Source organism: Falco cherrug, chromosome 4, assembly GCF_023634085.1.
Source record: "Falco cherrug isolate bFalChe1 chromosome 4, bFalChe1.pri, whole genome shotgun sequence".
NCBI lineage: Eukaryota > Metazoa > Chordata > Aves > Falconiformes > Falconidae > Falco > Falco cherrug.
Window position 1 is genome coordinate 82,885,976 of NC_073700.1, and position 22,162 is coordinate 82,908,137.

The 22,162-nt window shown below is 39.4% G+C and overlaps 1 long non-coding RNA gene across 5 annotated transcripts in view; it reads left to right on the top strand.

Annotated features, from left to right (window-relative positions):
- LOC129735909 (uncharacterized) overlaps positions 1 to 22,162 on the top strand; it is a 140,948-nt gene that overhangs the window by 21,729 nt on the left and 97,057 nt on the right. For 4 of the 5 annotated variants that reach the window (XR_008731859.1, XR_008731856.1, XR_008731857.1 and 1 more), the window contains exon 2: positions 10,178 to 10,307. The exons of the other annotated variant lie outside the window; for it this stretch is intronic. This is a non-coding gene — a long non-coding RNA (uncharacterized LOC129735909). The remainder of the gene's footprint in view (positions 1 to 10,177; positions 10,308 to 22,162) is intronic. 5 annotated transcript variants of the gene reach the window in all.

Below are 22,162 nucleotides of genomic sequence, written 5' to 3' on the forward strand. Positions count from 1 at the left end.
TGATCATTACAGATGAATTGGGTAGTTACAAAAGATTTTTAGTATCTGAAGTTGTGCTAAATATTATCTGAGTGTTCTGAAGCTCAAGGATAAGGGTGTTTCAAGTTCCTGTATTATATAGTTTATTACTGTAAAAATAAGGGACAGCTTTCAGGATGAGCAGGAATAATCATGTTAGTCTGCTTAGTACCACCCCTTTAACAATATGCACTGTATTTCTGAAAAAAAAAATCAGAACATGATTTTAAATATTTTCATAACATTACTAATATTTGAGAGAAAAATATTTTAATGCCAAGATCTTTTATTGTGGCACTGTTAAAAATCCTTTATTAGATTGGTCCTTACTATTTCAACTCTAGGATGGTCCAGTAGTCATGGAGGGAAAATGGTCCAAAAATATGCAAAGGGACAAGTGTATTAAGAACAGACAACCTCCCAAGGTGTGCACATGTGCAAGTGTTGGTTTGTATTGCTCTCGTGAGATATAAGATCTTTCCCTTTACGCGTCTCTCACCCTGAGGAGTGGAAAGTGCAGCTTTCTTCACGGTGTTCACAGCGGGCAGCATTTCAGTGCCAGTAGCTATTGTGGAAGGATGAAGAAAGTGGGTATAATATGCTCATTGTGAGATATGCCATTAAAGTTGGGCAGTATATGACAAGGTGTATTGACAATGAGATGTTAGGTGAAACAGAAACCAGTCCCTGCCATGAGACATGTCCGTGGTTCATGTGATGAAAATAATTCTCTTTTTGGAAAAAAAAAAAAAAAAAAAAAAAAATAGTACTAATGCCAGAAACGACAGGGCAGGAATTTAGGATTTTGGCTTGAGAGTACTGTCCACAGTGACTTCCCGCTCGAAGATTTCAAATGTGAGGATAGAGACAGTGATTCTTGTGGATGGACTCACACTGAAGCTATTTTCATCTCCCTAAGATCCTTCTGTAGTCAGCTGTGAGGAAGGTGTCTCCAGATACTTGTCAGGAGATCCTGAGTGGCTTTCTCCTGGCTTATGTTCAAAAATTGTGATTTGGGGTCTGGTTTTACTTGGTTTTTTAAAACATACAGGTTGTGAATGAAGTACAGTCTATTGCCTCCGAAGTAGCGTCTCACTACATAGCCAGCCAGGGTACACATGGTGCCCACTATCATGTGCTTTGCATGTTTGCAGCATTCAAATATTTGTTCACTCAGTCTCTGCCCTGAAGATATTTCCCACCAAAACCAGGTCTCTCTCACTCAAACTGGGGTGGGTGGCAGACCTAGGTTAATGACTGTGTAAAATTTGATTCATTTCTTACTATATAGTACATTAGACTAGATGAGTAAGTGTGTTATTCCCACAATTCTGTGAATTGTTTTAGTAATAAAGAATAATATTGCTGGTACAACTGTGAGAAAGGATCTGGGAAATAGAATTGTTTCTGTGTAATTCAGTGCACGTTACCAGTTCCAGCCAACAGAGGATGTAAATCTGTCGCACACCCACTACACAGTGCTGACGTTTATCCTTGAAGTCCAGTTGCATTTTCGTGTTGCACATATATATTTATATATATACACACACCCACAAATATATAGTCCATCCCGAATCCAGACACTAGTCCTGGTGCATCTCTGGGCTCATTGCTAGTGTTTCCACACCTGGCTGCAGCTGGGAAGGTGTCTGAGCTGGTGGGCTTGGCTGAAACCAGTGCTAGTTGTTGCTGGTTTTTCTGCTACGGAGGCTGACTATATGAGCACCCTTCCCCTCTTGCATTATAGGGCCAAGCTGTGGCTTATGCTGCAGCATGGGAACAGAGCCAGGGTGCTCATTTACTTCAGCTCTTAGCAAAAGGTGTTCACCATCGTGGTGCTTTTCAGACTGCGACAGGTGGACGTGCTGGGTTGGCCCCTGTCCTGCCTGCACTTAGGAGTAGCTCAGCCTCTGCATTGCACAAGAGTTCCCAGGCACAGGGGTGGGAGCAGGAGCCGTCAGGGTGTGGGTCAGGAGAGTAACGGTCTGAATGGTCCAGAGGTCAGGGCCCAGCTGGACTAGCCTAGGCAGAAGCCTAGCTTAACTGGTAAACAGAGTTTACACATTTGCCACATTTATTTATATTTTGGCGAATTCTGCCAAGCATTCTAAACCGGCATTTCATACTTGCCTCTGGGAAGATGTTGAAAGCTTTCAGCTCCCATTAAATTAATGCTTTGCATAGGTATGGGTAAACCTTTAGTGCACTTTTCACTTCCCCAGGCTAAGAACAACAGAGAAAAATTTTTCTGTGTTCTGCAAAAGTATGGTGGTTTCTTATGCTGTGTCTAGGGTTTGAGACCTGGGCATGCTCCACAGCTTGCAGTTGTGGGTGAGAGCATCAGCCTTCCTGCTCTGCACCTTGAAGAAGGAACCCAGATGCAGTGGCCAGACCCAGGCATCACACTTGAGGCAAAAGGGATTGCAAAGGACACGATGGTGCATGTCTGCCCTACAGTTCTAGGGACCATTCTAGTTGGTTAAACTGACTGGTACAATCATTGTACTTTCCAGCCCTGCCTTTCCCCTTACCTGTGACCATCATGCTGTTCCCGGGTCCTGGAGCCACAGATTAGTTCGCTGATTAATCTTCTTTAATGCAGCTTTCTGCTGCAAGCATTGGAAATCATATCCACTCTTCACATCTGAATCCACAGTGATTCCCCAAATGATCGCTGGCTTTGAGGAACAAGCCCAAGTTACAGAATTTTTGTAGCTGTGTTCTGGTATAGCCTGACATAAATTTCTGTTTTCCCATCAGTGGACATGTTTGGACGTGTGAGTATTAAAACTGTGAGAGAAAAAATTTGAGAAGGCTGTTTGTGTCTTTTGCATTAATCATCATTACCACCCACATCATTAAAAATATTTCAGAAACCTCTGTGTTAGGTAACACCGTACGTGGTTAAGATATAAATTCCTTAGCTTTTCAGTATAAATAAAGAACAATGTATGTACAGTATTATGCTGCTAGTTATGATTTAATGATCTATTTTATCACTGTTAAATATTACTAAGACATTGAACAAAACAAAATGGGTTTTCTTTAACTGCAGTCTCTTGTTATTCCAGAAAGTAGTTAAGCATAGAAGAGAGAACTTCATAATATTAAGTGCTCTTGAAAGAGACTTCTTGCACATGTGAAAAGCAGGACAGAGTGTAACACTAGACTGCATTATTTTGATGAAAAGACTCACAAGTTAAAAATCACTGATAAATGTCGTGTGATATTCAACTGGTTATTTGTCTTTTTCTTCCTTCTGCCCTCACCCTGCCCCCCACCCCCCTTCACTTGCTTAACTGGCATTTGGAATTAAACCAGAAAATGAGAAAATCCACAAAGGAGAGAAAAAAAAATACCATTCAACTGAAAATTTCCATCTGTTTCTGAAATTCTAAAAAAACCCACCCAACAATTTAGGTCTAAATCCTGTTAGAAACCATGTCAAGCAGATTTGAAAATACACTGGTGAATATGAAGTTCCCATTTAAACAAAAATATCTCTCCGTATAAACCAGAGGCAAATGTAATTCATTGGCCTAACCTCGTAAGTGCCAAGCAAGTATGTGCTGCACCTCTCCAAGGAACAACTCCCCTTGGAAAACTTTGTTCCATATGCTGGGGACAATGTCACAGTTCCCTCTGGGGAGATCCGCCTTTCCTGTATCCCCCATCAGGGGAGAGGAAAAGCTACCCCTTCAAATGGGAGCTGGTTTCAAATGGAGTACCCTTTCAAATGGAGCCTACATCCTACTGCCTAGAGCTGAGAAGACAGGTGTTTCTTCATTAAAGAGAAATTTCATGTGCTGAGTATCTATTTCCTTAGCTCAGTAGCAATGCTGCCTGATGGTGTTCCCTGCTTCTGCAATTTATTCTTTATTGTACAACAGCATATAAAATGGGAAACTAGCCAAACTGATAGCTGTATTTGACTAGAAAGGCATTAACACCCAACGTTTGCAGATTCTAGGCCTTTTCCTCTCCTATGAGAGACAGATCTGTTGTCTGCTACAGTTTTATGTTCTGTTATCTTTTGTGTCTGTGGATGACATCAAGATAGTATTTTTGAGTCATTTGAGACATAAAGAACGTAATTCTCAGCTTGAAAAATTTTTCAAATGTGAAGCTAAGGGATAATTTGGGGTTTTTTTTTGTGATTTTTGTGAGACACTTCCTCCTTTCTCCTGACATAGTATCCTGCTTTTCTGCTTGTCCAGCTGATTTGAATGATGATCTGTCTTACAGATTTCTGTTGAAGTTGCTATTAAAATAAGAAGTGTTCTTGCTTAGGCTTTATTTTATAGCCTTCTACTTGTGCCTTTTAATTTCTGACCCATTAAAATTTCCTGGAGCATGGCCCCTCCTGCAAGCAGATGCACTATCTAGTACAACCACACAGTGCTTTCATAAGAAATGCTTTAAAGCTGTTTATACAACATCCTTGCATATTATCATTCAGTTATCTTGTCTTTTGATGTGCATAATAAGTTAGAAGATGCTGAGTAAATAATTTCAGCTCTTTGAAGTGCTAGTTTCCATTCTGCAGCTGGAAATCACCAGAGTGTAAAAAACAAGCACTTCAATTACAGTGTAGCCGTACTTAAAATATAAATTTGTGCGAGCAAGAACTGTGGTACCCTGTGTGTTCTTGGTGCATTTGAGGTCATGGAGCTCTCAGAATGCTGCACAGGGTGATGTGCCGAGAATATATCCACACTCCCATTCTCACCTCCCCATTCCTTTATTATTTAGAATAATGGCATCTTGAGCAAAGAAAGCAAAATTCAGCAGCACATTTCTCAGGTAAGTAAAGGCCTTTAGCTAAATAACAGCAACATTATTAATTCAAGAAGTAGGCTTTACAGGTATATTCTAGTTGTACATTAATAGGTCTTTGCATCTACAGTGCTGTAAAACCATTGTTTTAGAGGTCTCTGCATGCTTGTTACAGCTTAAGAAGAAGGTACCTGGAAATAACCATGTGACAGTAGCCTGATCTGGCTCCCTTTGTTGTCTGTGAAAGGACTTTCATTGCCTTCGGTGGGAGCTGGATCATACTCTTAATGCCATGGTCATTTGCCCCGAGAGACTCACTTAAGAGTTCTTGAATTACCTTTCTGGAAGCTTTCAGACTGTTGAGGCTAAGAGTTTGCCAGATGTTTGAAACTGAACAAAGTTCCTGGCATCATACACCTAGTAGCATTATTAATCACTGGTGAAAAAAAGAAAAAAGAAAAAAAAAAACCAGAGAGCCCAGGGACACCGTGCCAAATCCTTGTTTGGCTCCATCAGATATTTATGTAGTGGGTGTGCATAGTGTTTTATCAAAAGCATAGAATTCACCTTTCCTTCAACATATAGCCGTACAATGCTTCACGCACTAAGAAAAAATGACAGCGTGAGTCCTCTTCAGTGCCAAATGATACTTTTTTTCCCCCCTTCTCTTTCCACAGAAATTCTGAATCACATTACAGGCTATTGCTATTGTATGGTGGACAGGTTTGCTTGGTCCACAAAAGCACTTCTGCATCTAGGAACGCTCCTTTGTGATAACTGCCACGATATCACAGTTTGCTTCTGCAGCAGCAGGAAATGTTAGTCAAAAGTTTGCCTTTCTGCTCAGCCCACGAAGATGTTTAGCCAGAGATAATAAGAAGATACTCTGCAATTATGCTAGCTGAGAGTCTATTATCCCTTCAAATCCATGGTCTGCACAGAAGGGAAAGCTGAAAGGACTATTTCAGTCATTTAGGGTATATGTTTCTCTGGCACACTCATAATCTGACCAAAGCCATTATTTGGAAGTCAGTTGCACTCAATCATTTTGCCTGTTAATGAGGAGTTACTGAATCCTTCAAGCATTAATCCCATTTAGGAAAACACAAAGGCAATCTGTACCTTGTATCAAGCAATTATGATTGCATTGAGCTTGAGGAATTCAGTTATTTGTTGGAGGTTGTTTTTCCCACAACAGACCCTCTAAATAGAATTACCAAGCCTTTCAAATGTTAATTTGTTAAGAAAAATATAATGGCTAATAAAGACAATTAGGTTTGTATTGTAAATGCTGGGCTGCAGGACTAAAGCTGCCATGGCTTGTGAAGAAAGCGTGGCACGACTTTATGGAACTGCTGTCTGGAAACTGTCTTGCTGACAGAATAAAGGACATATGGATATTAACATCGGTCACAAAAATATATTTCATACAAGGTAAAAGTAACACAGGGCCAAAGAAAGTGAGGCATGATCTGAATATTTTTTCATAAAAATCAGGGTTAGGCAAGGAATACTGAAGATCTGAGACTGTAAATGAAAAAATGCATCAAGAATATGGCACTTTTGGAAAACAACGTAAGTAATTCAGAGATAAGAGCACTACATATATAAAAGATTGGAGCTTGTAATTCTTTATGTTGTGCTGTTTGTGTCTTGGCAAGAAAATTTTGTTCATAGCTGGGTCCCTGACTCCACGAAATAGGCAGATTGCTTAGATGTAGCCCAGAGAAAAGCAGTATAAATAAGTTTAGAAAACATCAAGTTTGAGGAGTAGTCTAGAAGAGAAGACTAAGATGCAGTGATGGATAGTGTAGGACATAGTGTTTGATACATGAAAGGTCCTATGAGGAAGATCAGTTATTCTTTTCCAATACGATAGAACCAGAAAAACCAATCACATTTTTAGCTAAAAAAATACTTGTTATAGGTTTTTTTTTTTATTTCCTTGTTATAAAAGTAGTGAAGAATGAAACAGGTAACCAAAGAATATTGGGAAACCTGTTTCATGGGGTGTTTTCATAAACTGGTAGGAGATGCATTTGTAAGGATGACTTTGGTATTTCTTTACTATGACCAGAAAGAAATTATATGGTCACTTGAAGGATATTCTAGTTCTGTTTGCAGATAGCTTGGGCAAATTACTTTTAAATTATTTTTTTCTTATCTCTGATTGCTACAAGAAAATCCTAGGCTGAATTTTCATTCTTCTATTACAGTGACACCTTGCAGTTACTCTCTCTGCATCAATCAATTTGTTCCCCAAGACAAATGCTCATCAAGAACCTATACAGAAGAGAGAAAGCCTTGAAACCGTTTAGGAAAAAATTCAGCTGTATGTCTAGATTTAGTTTTAGGAACTCAGTGTCTCAAGTGATATGGAAAACCATAAGTGATTTTTTTTTTCCATCAGCACCTGGATAGATATTTATAACACACGAATATGTCAGGACAATTATTCATTCTTCAGTTGCTAGCTAAATTATTGCAATGCCTTTTGCATAGGGCTGTCCATAAAGGTCATTCAGAAACTTCAGCTGGTGAAGCGCACTCTTCTGTGTTTGGTGACAAATATCAAATGATGTTCTCTCTTTCCTCCACTTTCCCCCTCCACCCCTTCTGTTATTATTTACCATGCAATCTGATACGCTGGTTTTACTCTGTTAAGTATACATGTTTAGGTCTCCAACTGATTCAAATATTTTGTTTTTCCATACACTTCTGGTGCAACTGTGGTGCTGAAATTTTCAGCCATCAGATCCAAGCAGCCAGATTGACAGAGGCTATGCCCATTTGCACCAGAAGAAGTTAAAAGAAAGAAAAAAAAAAAAAAAAGCAGCAGCATACAGTTTTTATCTCTGAGTTCAGGGATGTCAGTATGTTTTGGGTAGGCAGAAAAACTGCCATATTTTCTTCCTCCTTCAAAAAAAAAAAAAAGGAAAAGAAAAAGTGGCTGTAGTTTTTGATTTATTCCCTTTTAATATTTTTCATTCAGAAGGCAAACATGTTTTATATAATTTTAGGGTGGAGGTAAAGTTTAATATATGCTTATAAGTCATGGAGTCCTTGATGTCTGCAAGTTTACAGTCATATTTGTAACTTGTCTAGTCACAGCTATGTTGCTATAGAGGCTGTTTACTTGTCCTCAGAGTGTGCAAAACTGGACAGAAGTTTTCCAGTGCTCAGTGCTTCTGTTTGATCCAGAAATACTGTGAGAAAAGCTCTCCGCTGTTTCAACACTTCCTCTCTCAATTTCACTTGGAACTGAGTATAGGGAAGTGAGCAGATGAAAAGTTAGCAAGAGAAGGGCTTTGTTACAGCCGGAGAAACAGGAGAGAGGGAGAGGCACTTCAGAGGAAAATGGTGTGGCCTATAGTAAGGATCAGATGGGTACGAGGTGCCTTGGTCTCTCCCGTGGCTGTAGAGGAACATTGGCTCAATATCTGTCCTTCAGACAGACAAGTCAAGGGGAACCCCACCCCTTCTTGCCAGCTTTACTCCCTGCAGCACCTCTAAATGAGGCCCTTCCAGGGTGAAAAGATCAGGAAGGAACTGTTGAAAACTGAAGGAGTGAAGCCTGTCCTGCAATCTCATGCATTTTCACTCTTGGCTTGTGTTAGCAGAAGAAACACCAGGCTCACTAGACTCCTCAGGCAAAAACTGTAAGCATATGTTGTGAAAATTCAAGCCAAATCTGAAAGGTGCTTTACAAATTAACCAGACCTAAATCACCCTTTCTTTTTTTTTTTTTCCCCTTTGGTCCCACAGAGATCTCAGATATTTTTGACATTTTTTTAGACATTTCCAAGGCTAGATTTGAATCTAGACAAAGCAGAAATACTGGCAATGTAACACACACTTATTTCAAACACGTCTGACAAAAGATCAGCTTTCCCCAGGCTGTGTCAGGCTTCAAACTGCCCTGCCTGAGCATGAGTACAGGAAGAGATGAAAAGGGCTGCGTATGTGTTGTCAGACCACTTTAATGACAAATAAGCAAATTGAGAAAAACAGTCATTGAATGCAGGTGTCCTTGTCCCTAGTAGGAAGCTGAGCAGCAGGTGCTAAGATGTGCCTGAGGTGTGAGTACCCACTTACCAAGTGAGCTCTGACCCCACAGCTGAGCTGGTTATTTCCAGTTACTGTTCCATGTACCTCACCTGCACATCACTCCCCTTTTTTTGTCTAATTGCTGCTCCCACAGATGTGGTGACTGCTTACACAACACACTCTGACTTCCAGGGACATGAGCAAGGTCTGCTTTCTCCATCCTCCATCTTGTGGACGGGTACTAGCTTGAAGTGTTTCTCAGACCCCATCGCATTGTCAGGGCTCATGCTGATTCTGTCAGCAGTGAGAAGCAGCAGACCTTTCTTAGGATGGTCTATGTCCTCTCAGCTGTGCTTACCTGTATGGCTTCATGCTCATCTCTGTGGGAAGAACACCTGAGCTTAATGAATGTAAGTCCAGCAAAAGGAAGAAAATTACCTGGGTCTTTCTGCTTTTCTAAGAGCAGAGCTGACCCCAAAGACATTGCTCAGATTGATTATGGGTAGTAGGTTTGAATTCTGTAAAACTGGAATTCACTGCAATGAACCATCTACCAATAATAATTTTTACTCTCCTTCCCTGTCTATATACTAAGGCAGATCCCTGTGTTGCTTGTATCCTGGTTTTACTCATTAAATAACGTGCTAGTGGTGTTGCTGTCACTTCTTTGCTGGAGCAAAATATTTTGATTATAGATCATATGCAAATGTTGTGGAATGGGGATATGAAATGCATGTACATAAGGCTGCATTTTTATAGGGGTGCTTTTACAGATATAAGATTGTTTCCTGTCCCTGAAGTGGTATTTTTTTGCAGTTCCTAACCCTGTTGTCTAAGGCAAATAGAATTAGCTTTGTAACCTTACAGTACATTATCTATTAGCATAATATATAGTCTGGAAGAAGGTATAATAGCCTACTTCCATCTCACCAGAGCTGATGCATTCAGCAACCTGACTTGATTCAGCCATTATTTTTGACATTATTGACCAAAAAAATTCCAACTTTTGGAGTAGGTATTTGGCTCAGAATGATGTTATACCTCTGTTACCATTCACCAAATATTGAGGCCCACAGGTAGGTAGGTACCAGGCACTGTTAGTTGGGTTCTAATCAGCTAAAAAAAGTAATTCAAGTAGTACTGCCTTCAGCAGAGAAGTTGAGGTAGAAATTTGTCCTTCAGTGTTCAAGAAGATGTTCTCTTCTCTTTGGCCTGTTTGTGCTTCTACTTCATTACAAATGATGTTTTTAGGCAATAGATTTTGTTAGCACTTTTGTGATAAAATAATAAAATGTATCGAGTTACAGAACTCTGATACACCTGTCGCTCACTGCAGGGCAATGACCAATGCCACTGATTGGGCTCACTGACAAGGGGGCTCTCCCAGTTTCAGTGAAGTCTATGAGGAGACCACCAGCAGCTGTGCCAGTCAGTGTCATCAAAGAGACCTCAGACTGGCTCTGAAGGTGAGTAACATGGCCCAGCTTCTGTCCATGCCTCAGTGCCTTCCCTGCACACCAGGCAGGGCAACCGCATCCAAACCACCAGCAGGAAGCATCTTGTGGCACATGGAGTCTCTGGGCTGGGGGCTGTATCTGTGTGGTGAGAGTGAGCATGGCCTGAAGTTGTGGCCAGGACTGTGGGAAGGGTTGTATGGTTTGGATGATCCTGGGCTAGAGCTTAGAATCATAAAATGGTTTGGGTTGAAAGAGACCATTAAAGGTCATCTAATTCAATCCCTCTGCAATGGCTGGGACATCTTCATGTAGATCAGGTTGCTCAGAGCCCCATCCAAATTGGCCTTGAATGTTTCCAGGGATAGGGCAACTACAAGCCTTGACTTTGTCCTCTGGACCTTTTTTATTTACTAATAAAGACATAGCTGGTGAGCTGCATCAGACCCAAACACTGGAGTGGTTTCCCAGGGAAGCACAAAGCATGCCATAAATATTTCTGTTCAAGTAATAAGTTAACAGAATTACATCTATCCAACCATACTAAAATGTCGCTCCTCTTTCTGCTGCCCTCCAGAGATTACATAGCACTGACCTGGGAATTAGTATATGTTCTTTCACTAAAATAATGCAAGGACAAAATTTCAAAATACTAAGCTTGCACAACCGTTAAAAGAACATTTGTTTGCAAGTTTTTTTGAAACCCAAATGTAAAACCGCTTATATAGAAACCCACAGTAACTAAAGATACACATTTTAAATTAAAGTTTAGCCATTTTCAGGACTGGCAGTACCACTATAATTTCAAAATCATGTAAGTCTGTATAGAACCAGTCCAGAAAGAATAAAAAAGGAAGAAATGTCAGAGAAGATGCATGCTATAAGAACAAACTGGATTGCAAAGTTGAGAGTTTATAATATAAAACAGAACAAACTGGTTGAGGCAGTGATTGGATGGTCTGAATTTTAAGAAACTAGAGAAAATATAAAGTGAGACAAAGCCTTTCAAATTCTGCATGACCTCAGATGTTAGTGCAGAAGCCTGTTTGTTGTGTCACTGGAATCACAGGAGCTGCGGTCTCAGATGGTAGAATTGATAATTATATTTGTGCCAGGAAGCTATACTTTTTAAAGACTTTGCAGTTCCTCTCATACTAATTTTGTTTTAAAACTACCCATGCTTATTATGGAAGTGATTGAGGATAACGAGGAGCAGGGCCAGGCTGTGACAGTCACCCTGCCAAGAGAGAGCTGGTTGAATTAAGAAAGTTGCCCGAGTTAAAAATGACACCAAGAGCCATGCTTGTCCCCACGTTGTGATGAGAAGCAGTGGGTGCCCGCACTCCCTAAGCAGAAAGCAGGGATGTTCCCTCATTAGCATAGTGATTAACAGGGCCTGCACAGCCAGCGCTGTGCCTAGGAGAGTCCATGGGCACACCATGCAGAGTCCAATGAGAAACCGTGAGGACAAGAATGGGTTGTGAACCCTTTCTTCTTGCCTGCCTCCCCCTCACTCCTGGCTGGAGGGAGAAGGACTTTCCCAGGTGTGATCCATAGCGTAAATGTCTCTCTCAAACCTAAGTGCCTTACGTTGCTGCTTTTGAGGAAACAAGCTGGCCTTGCTTTTTTCTTTCAGTATAGTTGGGAAGGTGGGGTGAGTATCGGTGATATGACTATGCAGTACAGTGATGTCTAGAGTACCTGATGAAATGTGGAAATCTTGGGATTTTTTCAGTCGAGGAGTTTTAACCTGCACATCCTATACATCCCAGAAAGTGGCCTAAAACCTTCCTGTAAGTAAGCAATACTCTATGTCCCCACTGCTGGGTCTGGGCTTTACACTAAGAGGAGGCAGTCACAGCAGTCCTTCTATAGCTGGAGATGTTTATAAGAAAATGGTGATTCTAATGGCATTTTGTGAGGACCTCCACTGGCTGCATGGGCAGTGCATGTGCTAAACCCAGGGCAATCCCATCCCACAGCTGTTTGTCTGCTTGGGTGAACATCTGGAACCTGGGGCTGGGTGCAAGAGCAGAGTTACGTGACTGGTTCTCAAAGCCAAGGTGCTTCGGAACATGACCAACAACAAAGCTTTTGGGCAGATGGGAAACTTTAAAATAAAATAAAACAGCCAATGCTTAACTAAAATACATCAAATTCATGGGAATTATTTCAACACTGGAATGTTTTCCTGGATCAGGGCCTCCAAGATTTTACAGCAAGATCCCAACACTTCAAGGAAACTGTTCCCTAAAAGTCAATAATCAGAAATCACTGTACACAATCTATTACTCAAATGAAGTCTTTATCTGCATTAATGTGAAAGAAATGAAATATTGGACTGTACAATGTTATTTTTAAGAAGGTGAAATGGGGAAACAATGGTGTATGGGACAAAAGGAAATGCAAATAGATTCTGAGACAATTCCTGGAATGTCTGGGTTATGGAGCATTTTCAAATACTGAGGTATGAATAACTACTAGAATGGATACTGTAAATCACAATTTGTTCTTGGTGATCCTAACAAACAGAGGAACTACTGCAGAGGTCTTATTTCTGGTCTAAGATCCAGGAAAATGTACCCTCAGTAAATCAGAATATGATGACAGTCCCTAAAGGGGAAGCGGTCACTTCTTGTAAATCACCAGATTTTTAGCTTCCTTTTTACAATCAGCTCCTTCTAGCAATCTTACAAGTGCAGAATAGAAGTGTGATTTCCTGTGATCTACTTTTTCTTTTTTTGCTTTCCACAATGAATTGACCACAAATGCTTAATGTCCTTGTTTTGCTTTCATTGCTGATGCTGGAGAAAAAAAGAAAACACACATGTTCAGCTTCTTCTATGGCACATGTAATGACACTGGGAATATTTGTGGACCAGAGTCATTGTTCGGCTCCAAACACCAAAAGAATCTTTATTCAGCCTTTGGGCATAATATAATCTAAAGAGAAGCAAGTGAGATTTCAGAAAGTAAGACTTCTCCCTCTCCCAAATTTCTGCTTCTAATTAACTGAAACTCAGTGTGAACGGTCCTTTCACTTCCTTTCCTCCCCTTTTCCTGTCAGTCTGGGAGCACTAAATGCTGCACCAACACTGAAGAAGATGCTATTTGTCATCAGCCTCTGCAGAACGCTGCCATTATGTCTGGTAACATTGGCATATTTGATAAATAGCAAATTGCTTCTGTCACCACTGGATGTTGTTCACCTTCATTTTAATGTGTTCTTTCCACTCAGCTCTAAATAAACGAGCCAGCAATTCTGTGATGTCTGCTTTTCTTGTTAAGACACAAATGCCCCGATTACATACCAACAGAAATTCCTGGGACACCTTTTCCAAACATACCTCTGTTTATCACAGGGATTACCACATTTCCAAGAAGGACTTTTCCCCAGATTTGTGGCAGAAAGTTTGGTCTAATTGGCTTTACTAATCCAAAACATTTACTGAAACAACAAGTCAGAAGGTCCTTTATCGCATGTAATTTAGGTCTGTGCTTGTTTGTAATTTTCCAGTGTAAATAGTAACAGAGGGGGTAAGATTTACAGAGAAGCCCAAAAGTAATGGAAACAATATTTGCTATGGGAGGGCTAAATAGTTAGCACTCTCTGATGAGCTGCCTGAGTTTTCTCTACCTTCTTCCCATCAATGTTTCGTTAGGTGGTGCTTCCAGCTGAGGAACATGAGTTCATTTCAGACCGCATAGGTCAGAGCCCATGTTACACTCTTTAGCAAAAATACAGCTGATAAACACTCGTCTGTGGGTTTTTTCTCTTGGGAGAGAGGAGGAAAAAGAGATCTCAGAATTCATGGAGGAAAAAATAATGGAGTGCATGTACTTGGCTGTTTCTGTGTAGCCAGGTTTATACACTGGCTCAGTTGGATGCTGCCCAAAGGGGCATAGGCTGTGTCTTGGTGAGTCCCACTGGTACAGCTACGCTGGTGCACCTTGGATTAGTTCTTGCTTTTGCCTTCTTATTCTTGCTGTCTTGCTTCTAACTCTGAATACTACTTTCAAGTCTGTATTGCTCATAAAAAGCAGTCTATGGTAGTTGTAGATAGTCACACAGCTTGCACACAAAAATTATGGTAGAAACAAATATATAATGAAGATTTTGGGAAAAAATATTTAACAATGGTTTTGAGACTTTTGCTTAAAATGTGAACTACATCTTCTCTGAAGCTGAAGAAAATTTGATTGAACTCTCCTCTTCAATACCTATCCTATCACTCACTAGATATCCTTGTCTGCCCTTACATTTTCTGGTGTTGATCAGAAGCAGAAGTAAAATACTGATGCTCTGAAATAATATTACTCTGAAATGTTTTTCCCTGTCTTAACACAAATAAGGAAGTACCAGAAACTTCATTTGAAAGACAGCTGTTGCAAAATGTCTTAACACAATTTTGCAGACCAAGGAGATTAAAATACAGAAGTTAGGGATGAAGAGCTATTGTTTGGGTGCTTATTCCAGCATAGGCTTGTGAAAACATCTGATCCTAGGCAGCGTATTTTAAGGTTTAAGGTTTTGGAAGTTCAGCTTAATGCCCCCAGGATTTCAAGAACTGCAAATTCAAATCATTGCTTGCTTCTGAAAGACAATATCTCTTTCTCAAATAACTTTGGGTGGCTATCTGTCATCTTCATAACTTACGAATACTTGGAGTAATTGCTCATCATACTAGATAACTGTGAAAACTGATCCAAACTGTGAATTTTATGTTGCATTCTCCATCATTATGCTGATAGCTGTGAAAGAAGAGATAGTAAGCAAGTTTGCAGTTTTAAACCATTTTAACATATTCCTGCTACCATTTCTGTTAACCATACAAAAAATATTTATACTCCAGTGTTAATGAGCAACAGATACACATGCGCTTTCTGTGGATCTTTGCAAAAAACCTGTTAAAACAAATGGCTTTTATCCTGACAGGGGTAAAATATCAGTGTCCTTAGCATGCTGTGTAGCAAAACTGGCAAAAAAATATTACTGCCCATATGGCAGATATTACTGCCTTCGTTATATAGGAAACTTATGTAAGATAAAGTAAAATGTGATACCCAACACTGTGAAGATGTTGTAACTAATTATTGCAGCGTTTACAGTGGCATCTTGTTTGTTGTTTATTAACTCAAGTGGGTAATGTTTTTTATTCCAAAACGCACACATTTTTTTTTTTGTTTTGAATAGTTCTGAGCAGTAATAAAATGCCAGTGTCTTGGTAATTTATAGCCTGCCTCTAGAACACCAGCTACTAATCCCATATCAGACCTCACAGACCCCTAGACCTATAGCTTTACCTATAGTCTGCACACACGGCAACATGTCAGTGTGATTTCATTGCTGGGGTAGGACTGCAATGGACAGTAAGCTCCTCCTAGGCATCAACAGCTCTAGAGAGGTTAGTCTTCATATATGCTGGTGTAAATTATTCTTGAATTAGGCAAAGAACCAGTTAGCTAAGAAAGGAGGGAAAAATGACACTACCTGCAGTTCAATGTAACAAAGTGTTTCCTGGCAGATTCTGTCTTCATATGTCAGAAATGTTGTTCCTGGTATTCTTTTGGTCCACAACTACTGTATATTATTAACTTCTGATCACAGCAACTGTGTGCCAAATGCTTCACTGACATGAGAAAAAACACACATGCTTGTGAAGAAGTCCCATTATATGAGGCAAAACAGAGGACAAACTAGAGTTCTCCAAAAAGGAGGGAATGCAGCGAGAAGTCATTCCTGAGGGAAGAGGAGCTGGGGGAAAAGAGGATGGTAAGGAAATCTTGGCCTAGCTACAAGAGAAAAAGGAAGGATAATTAAGGATAAGATAAAATAAAAGGCAGGGAGGCATCACAGTATATCTTGATAACTTTTTATTTGGAAAGATCTAGTCTGGAAGAAAAATTACATTAATTGGTATGTGGGATTGGCTAATATGAGTAGTGACTGCTAGATGTCCCCCATGTGCAGTCAGTGGTGATACTGTCTAGTTGCATGAAAGATTGTTTGCTGGCCTTCATCTTCACCAGATAATTTAATTTCTTCCAGTATACATCATGCCATTTTTAAATGAGTTTCTGTGGGTGTTGTGGGGATGGACAATATCAGCAGGACAGCGTTAGCCCTTTTGTCCCTGTGGGGTGGAAAACCCACAGCTGCACACCTTCAGTACAGGGGCTGCTGGGATCTGTCTTTGAGGAAAGTCAGACTGGTGCTGGCTTTGTTGTGTTACATCCTTCCTGGTGTTAAATGGAGGATGAGCTCTGAAGCTCACAGAATTAACTAGTATTTTGTTCCTTCTGGAGAGAATTTAAAGGTAAAGTTATCTGCATGCGGCATCTGGATGCTGGGTGAGTGACCGCTATTGGTGATCATTGTAAGAAGAACCGCACTGGTGGAGAAGCTCAGTTGCAGAATGTTTGACTATGTTGTTGGTAAGAGACAATGGGTAAAAAAAAAACCAAAACAAAATGAAAAAATCTAGTTTGGCTTATCTGCTTTATGGAGGCTCCTTTGCCACCAATAAGAAACCCCTGGAGCTTGGCTTGAAGGATGTTGTTAATGTCACCTGTACAGAGATGAGTACACTCTGTATTTGTGATGTTTCTGTTTCCTCACTAAGGCTTCTAATCAGGCAGCTGTATGGGCAAGAAAAAGGAGAGAGGTCACATTTCATTGCATGGGCTTTGACAGACTTGGAGCTGGAGCTAGAGCTAAAATGGTACATGTCACCATTTAGAGAGAGCTAGGAGCAAGGTACAACGTTTCTGTCTTTCACCTCATCTGGGATATAAAATGATAAGGAACAGATTTAGATTCAATCACTGCCGTATCCCATTCTTACTTGAGTACGGTTGTGGATCTGTGCCTTTCAGCTACTCCATTAAAGGTGTGCTTTTGATGATAGCCAGCACTGCTCTGCAAATATGAAACAGTATATTGATATTGGCACTATACATAGACCGTTGTACTTCCATACGCAAGGAGTAGAGCAGATGTTTTCAGCTTAGTCACTGTACTTCCCTTAATGCTAGGAGAAAAATAAAACTTTTGACTGTTAGAAAGTGTTTATTCTCAAGTTTAAGCACCTTACAGATTTCTTCAGTTGATTAATTTCTTATATAAAACATGTAATACAGACAGATAGAATCTAGCTATGTAGTTCTTGGCCATAAATACGGACTTTTTGTATTCTAAATTTTAAAAATTAGAATACAAGGAAGTATTTTTGTAAACAAGAAAGTAAATTTTTTCTTGGTTCTTTAGCCTCATGATTTAAACTAACAGGTATTACACATCATATTTTCAAGTCACTAAGTCATTTTGCTTTTTGTGCATGTCTCAGATGTGATATATGATTTTTATTTATATCAGTTTATTGATGCAGAAATCAAGAGATGGGTGTTACTCATTTTACTGATAATAAAATCTTATACAAGAGGTGTTATACTTGCTGAATTATCCAAGAAAGTTTACAGGGCACTTTCTTGCTCCCATCCCATTTCAGTAGACAAACCTGCTTCAGAGTGTGTGCAGGGGTGTGTAAGCAAAGAAAATGCTCTGAAGTGTCATGTCTTTGTCTAAGTCGCTGCACTGTACTTTGTAGCAGCAGAAGGCAATTGCTGCAAGCAACTCCTGCAAAAGGTTTTAACAGACACTTGTCTGGGTAAGAAAGAAAACAAGGTTTAAGTATGTCATCTATGGTGATTGATAATCTTCACTTTCAGTCTTTTTCTTATGTTTTGGATGAAACATCAGGCATGACGTTTTATGGTGCTCTAGTACTCTCACAAGGTTAGAGGAGCTAGCTCTGCAGTCCTAGGCAAATTCCAGCTGGCACAGTGCATACCCACATAGTACTGTTAAACGAGCGTATTATTTCTTCTTCATGCTCTGTTCTGTTCTTCTCTTCTATGAATTGTTGTTCCAGAGGTTTCATTGCTAGGTGACCTTATCCCTCTGATACACAGTTTATAAATCAGTTTGTAAAATGTGGTGAGTGCCTTGATCTTCTGTGGATTAGAGGTGATCTATAAATAACCACCCTCATTATTAATAATTTTTCAGTTTCACAGCCAGCACTGTCACGTTGCTAAATGAATTACTTTTATAGCCTTTTATTTTGCAGTGCCATGTCTGAGCATGTAAATCATCCCAGTCTGCTGGATGAGTTTTCTCCATGGACAGCAAACATGCATGGGGCACAGCAGTAACAGCAGCACTAACGGTGGCAAGACACTGGGGAATGAGCTGCAGGGCCCTTGAGCATGAGACTGGCCTGCATTTATTGAGGTGAATAACAATTTTTCCACTGACTTTGCAGCTTTGATCAGATCCAGTGGCTGTGGGAAAAAAGTCCCCAGGGTTGATTTTTATTAGCATTAGCTCACAGGGTACTAGTCTTTATTTATTTTTACAGAAGTAGCTGCACTTGATAATAACTCCCAATGTCGTCTTGTATCCGAAAAATAGTTTTAACAGTATTGTGATGGCTGAAAAAGAATAATTTGAGGAAACTGGGTGCTTTAGGATATCTAATGAAACCTTTTATGGGGGCAGGTCAAGTTTAGTTGTCCATAAACTGGAGAGAAATTGTTTAGAAGGTAATGCAGCAAAGAAGTTAGTTTCTAATGAGCCTGCGGTAACAAAAAATTTATTCCTGCATATCCCTGCTATGCAGCCATATAAAATTGCAAGCTTTTTCATTCACCTTTTTCATTAGCAGTAGCTGAATGATCCCCTGGCATAAAGTACAGGGTTAAATCTAGGATTCAAAATGTTAGCAAACAAAAGAAAAAAAATTTCTTTTTGTCTTTGAATCCAACTGTAAGATAGAATAACATGCAGTAGTTAGCCTTGCCATGAAATTATGTTCTTTCTTTTTAGCAATTTTACTTTATATTTGGTGGTTTTCCTCTTCATCCATTACAGCTAAAATATGCCTTCCACTATTCTACAGAGAATTTATTCTTATCTGGCAAGAGAGGTATTTTTAATTTTTTATTTCTAATGTGCTGAAAGACAGTTCCTATGATTATACTGACCTAATTTTCAGTGTTTAATAACTTTGCATTTCCTCATTTTAAGCATACATGTTGGTGTGGATCTGGCTGGACCACCTGTTCTGAAAACTGAATATCAACTTGGTTTCTCAAAATCAGAAACTGTTTTTTAAAATGTAGACAATAAGTGTATCTTATGTAGCATTCATACTGACTGTGATGCTTTTTGAACCTCAAGGGCCACTCCCTTAGATTACACACTTCCAATGTGATAAACAGTACTAGTCAGACACATAAATAAAACGTGGGGAATGATCAGATTGGGCTTTAATCTCTCAGGTTGTGCAGACTTATTTTATTAAATGATCTCTATCTCCAACAGATTAACATTGACATTCCCAGAAAATATGTGTGTTAAGAAGGAATCGAGTGAACGCTGTTAGTCTTTCGGAGAGAAGGACCAACAGAATACCTGAAAGAAAATGTGATATGAGAGGCGCTTAGAGACACAAATGAAAGGACGTTTTGGAAAGATACTGAGAGCAGTATACTTGAGCAGCCTGAGTACAGGAATTAGGAAAATGTAAAAATACGAACCATGGATACAATTTCATTTTTCAGAATAGGGAACAGAAAATTAAACCGACAGTGATGTGATATCATCAGTGGGAACAAATCTCTGGTGTTCCAAGATCTAGGTCAGAATTACTTGTGTAATCACAGATGCAGATTGTTAAATTTGACCAAAAAAAACTTCAGTAGATCATGTTGAAGCATTTCCTTCTTGTGAAATTATATATACACACACACACACATATATATATATGCATATATGCATATTTGGAAGTCTGACTAGCCTGAAAAAATACATCGCTATCTGGTCTTGAGTATCTGTTTTCTTTTTGAATTTTTCTGAGACACAGCACTTTTTACTGCAGTATGAATTACACTGGCTGCAAGCTATTACACAGACCCCATCATGTTAGTTACCAATTCTGTCTAATTTCTAGCATCTTTTGCTTCACAGTACTTTCTTTACCACAATTTGTTGATAACAACTAATAAAGTTAGAAGGCCACCTACATTGCTACCCTGCCTTTCGGCAACAACAGCTTTCCAAGAAATGCATTCACTAATTTATGAACACTAAATAATAGCCTATTGTATCTGCATGAACACTCCCATTTTTCCTCTAACAAAGCATGTATTTTCAACATATGGTTCTCAGTATGGTAATTTTCAACTTCAGCATTTTTTGGAAGAGAAATTCTCCACAGAGAAGATAGATAGTCACAAAAAATTAAGCCCTTTCTCTTGTAAAAAAAGCCCAGTTCTCTGGGAGAAAACTACAGCTGTATTAACTGTAATGGAATCAACTCACATTATACAAGTTATGGCCAGTTTTTAATTTGTAAAAATGCAGTGCAATAGTCTCTGGTTTATGCTTTTCTTCTCCCATAGGTGATTACTACTTGCCACTAACCATAGCCTCAGAGATTTTATCAATATTAGACTTTAAGGCAGAGTTCGTAAGCCCCTAAGAGAAACGGCCTAATCTAAATAGGATCTCTTCCAATAAATAGGGAAATATTTCATCCTCTTTTTAGTGAGCTATTTTTTTTTCTCTTAGCATACTTCCAGACTGCAGGCTGTCAAGTCATTCAAGCCAAATCTGCAAATACAGTATTGGTAAAACTCTTGCTCTAATGTATCGTAAGGCAAGCTATTAAAGCAGTTCTCACAGTTCTTGCCTCTGGCTTTGAACCTGAGGCTCCCAGTTCAGTAGAGCATGATTATATTCCTGAAGCATGAGGCTGGGAGTAGCCAGAAACAGTATGAAGTTGCTGCTAATTACTTTAACCGTCAGTAAAAAGCATCATAAAGATGAATTCTGAAACGAGACATCATAATATATGAGTTTTCAATAGCTCAATTAAAGAGGGTTTTTTAGTACTCTGAACAAAGTGAAGTGTTCCCCCAAACAGTCAGAAGTTATCGAATCTTTGTTTATGTTGAATTATGTAACAAAACACGGACAATGCTGGGAAAGTGAGCTTCAGCAGTCTTTCAGGCCTCCCATACCACGTCATGCAGCCCTAAGGCAACTCCGGGCAGCAGTAAATAAATGAGGCCTTGTCAGAAAGAGTTTATAATCTGTGGGCCTTCTCCAGAGCCGAGCAAACGCAATCAGAACATCACCAGGAGCTCAAAAGATGTGGTGAAAAAGTGTCAGTCTCGAATTTTCTGAATTAAAACTGAACGAATGACTGATTTTTCCCCCCTTTTGGTTCACTGGCAGTTAAAAGAAGAAAGAAAACTAGTTTTGTCCAGGTTTCTGCTACTTTCTGGCTGCATGGGCAGGAGAAATTGTAAACTATTTTTACAGTCGGTAAAATCCATCCTGTCAAATGTTATCCATAATGGACATCCTCAATTTTCTTAAGGGAGCTAGGTTAAAAATAGCTCCTGGCCCAAAAGGCAAAACTGAGGGACTTTATAAAAAGTCATTTTGATTTTTTAAAAAAGTGTTTATCTCACAAAAGTGTTGAAATGGATTATTTTGACTTTAGGGGAAAAATTTTAGTGCCTGTTTCCCCCACCTCCACCACGTGCAAGCCACTTAGTTTATCAAACTGGCACAATCACAAAGCTTTCTAACATCTCCACATCTGATGTTTGCAGTGAAAGAATTTGACTTGTAACTGTCAACCAACTGTTTTCTTAAGAAACAAAATGACCTCCAAATTGCTGATCTAAATTTCTTTTTTTATTTATTTATTTCTTTTTATTACCTTTTATTTCTTCCTTCTTTGTTTTTGGAATTGTTTTCTCATCATTTGGATGTCTATCTCTTTCCTCCTATC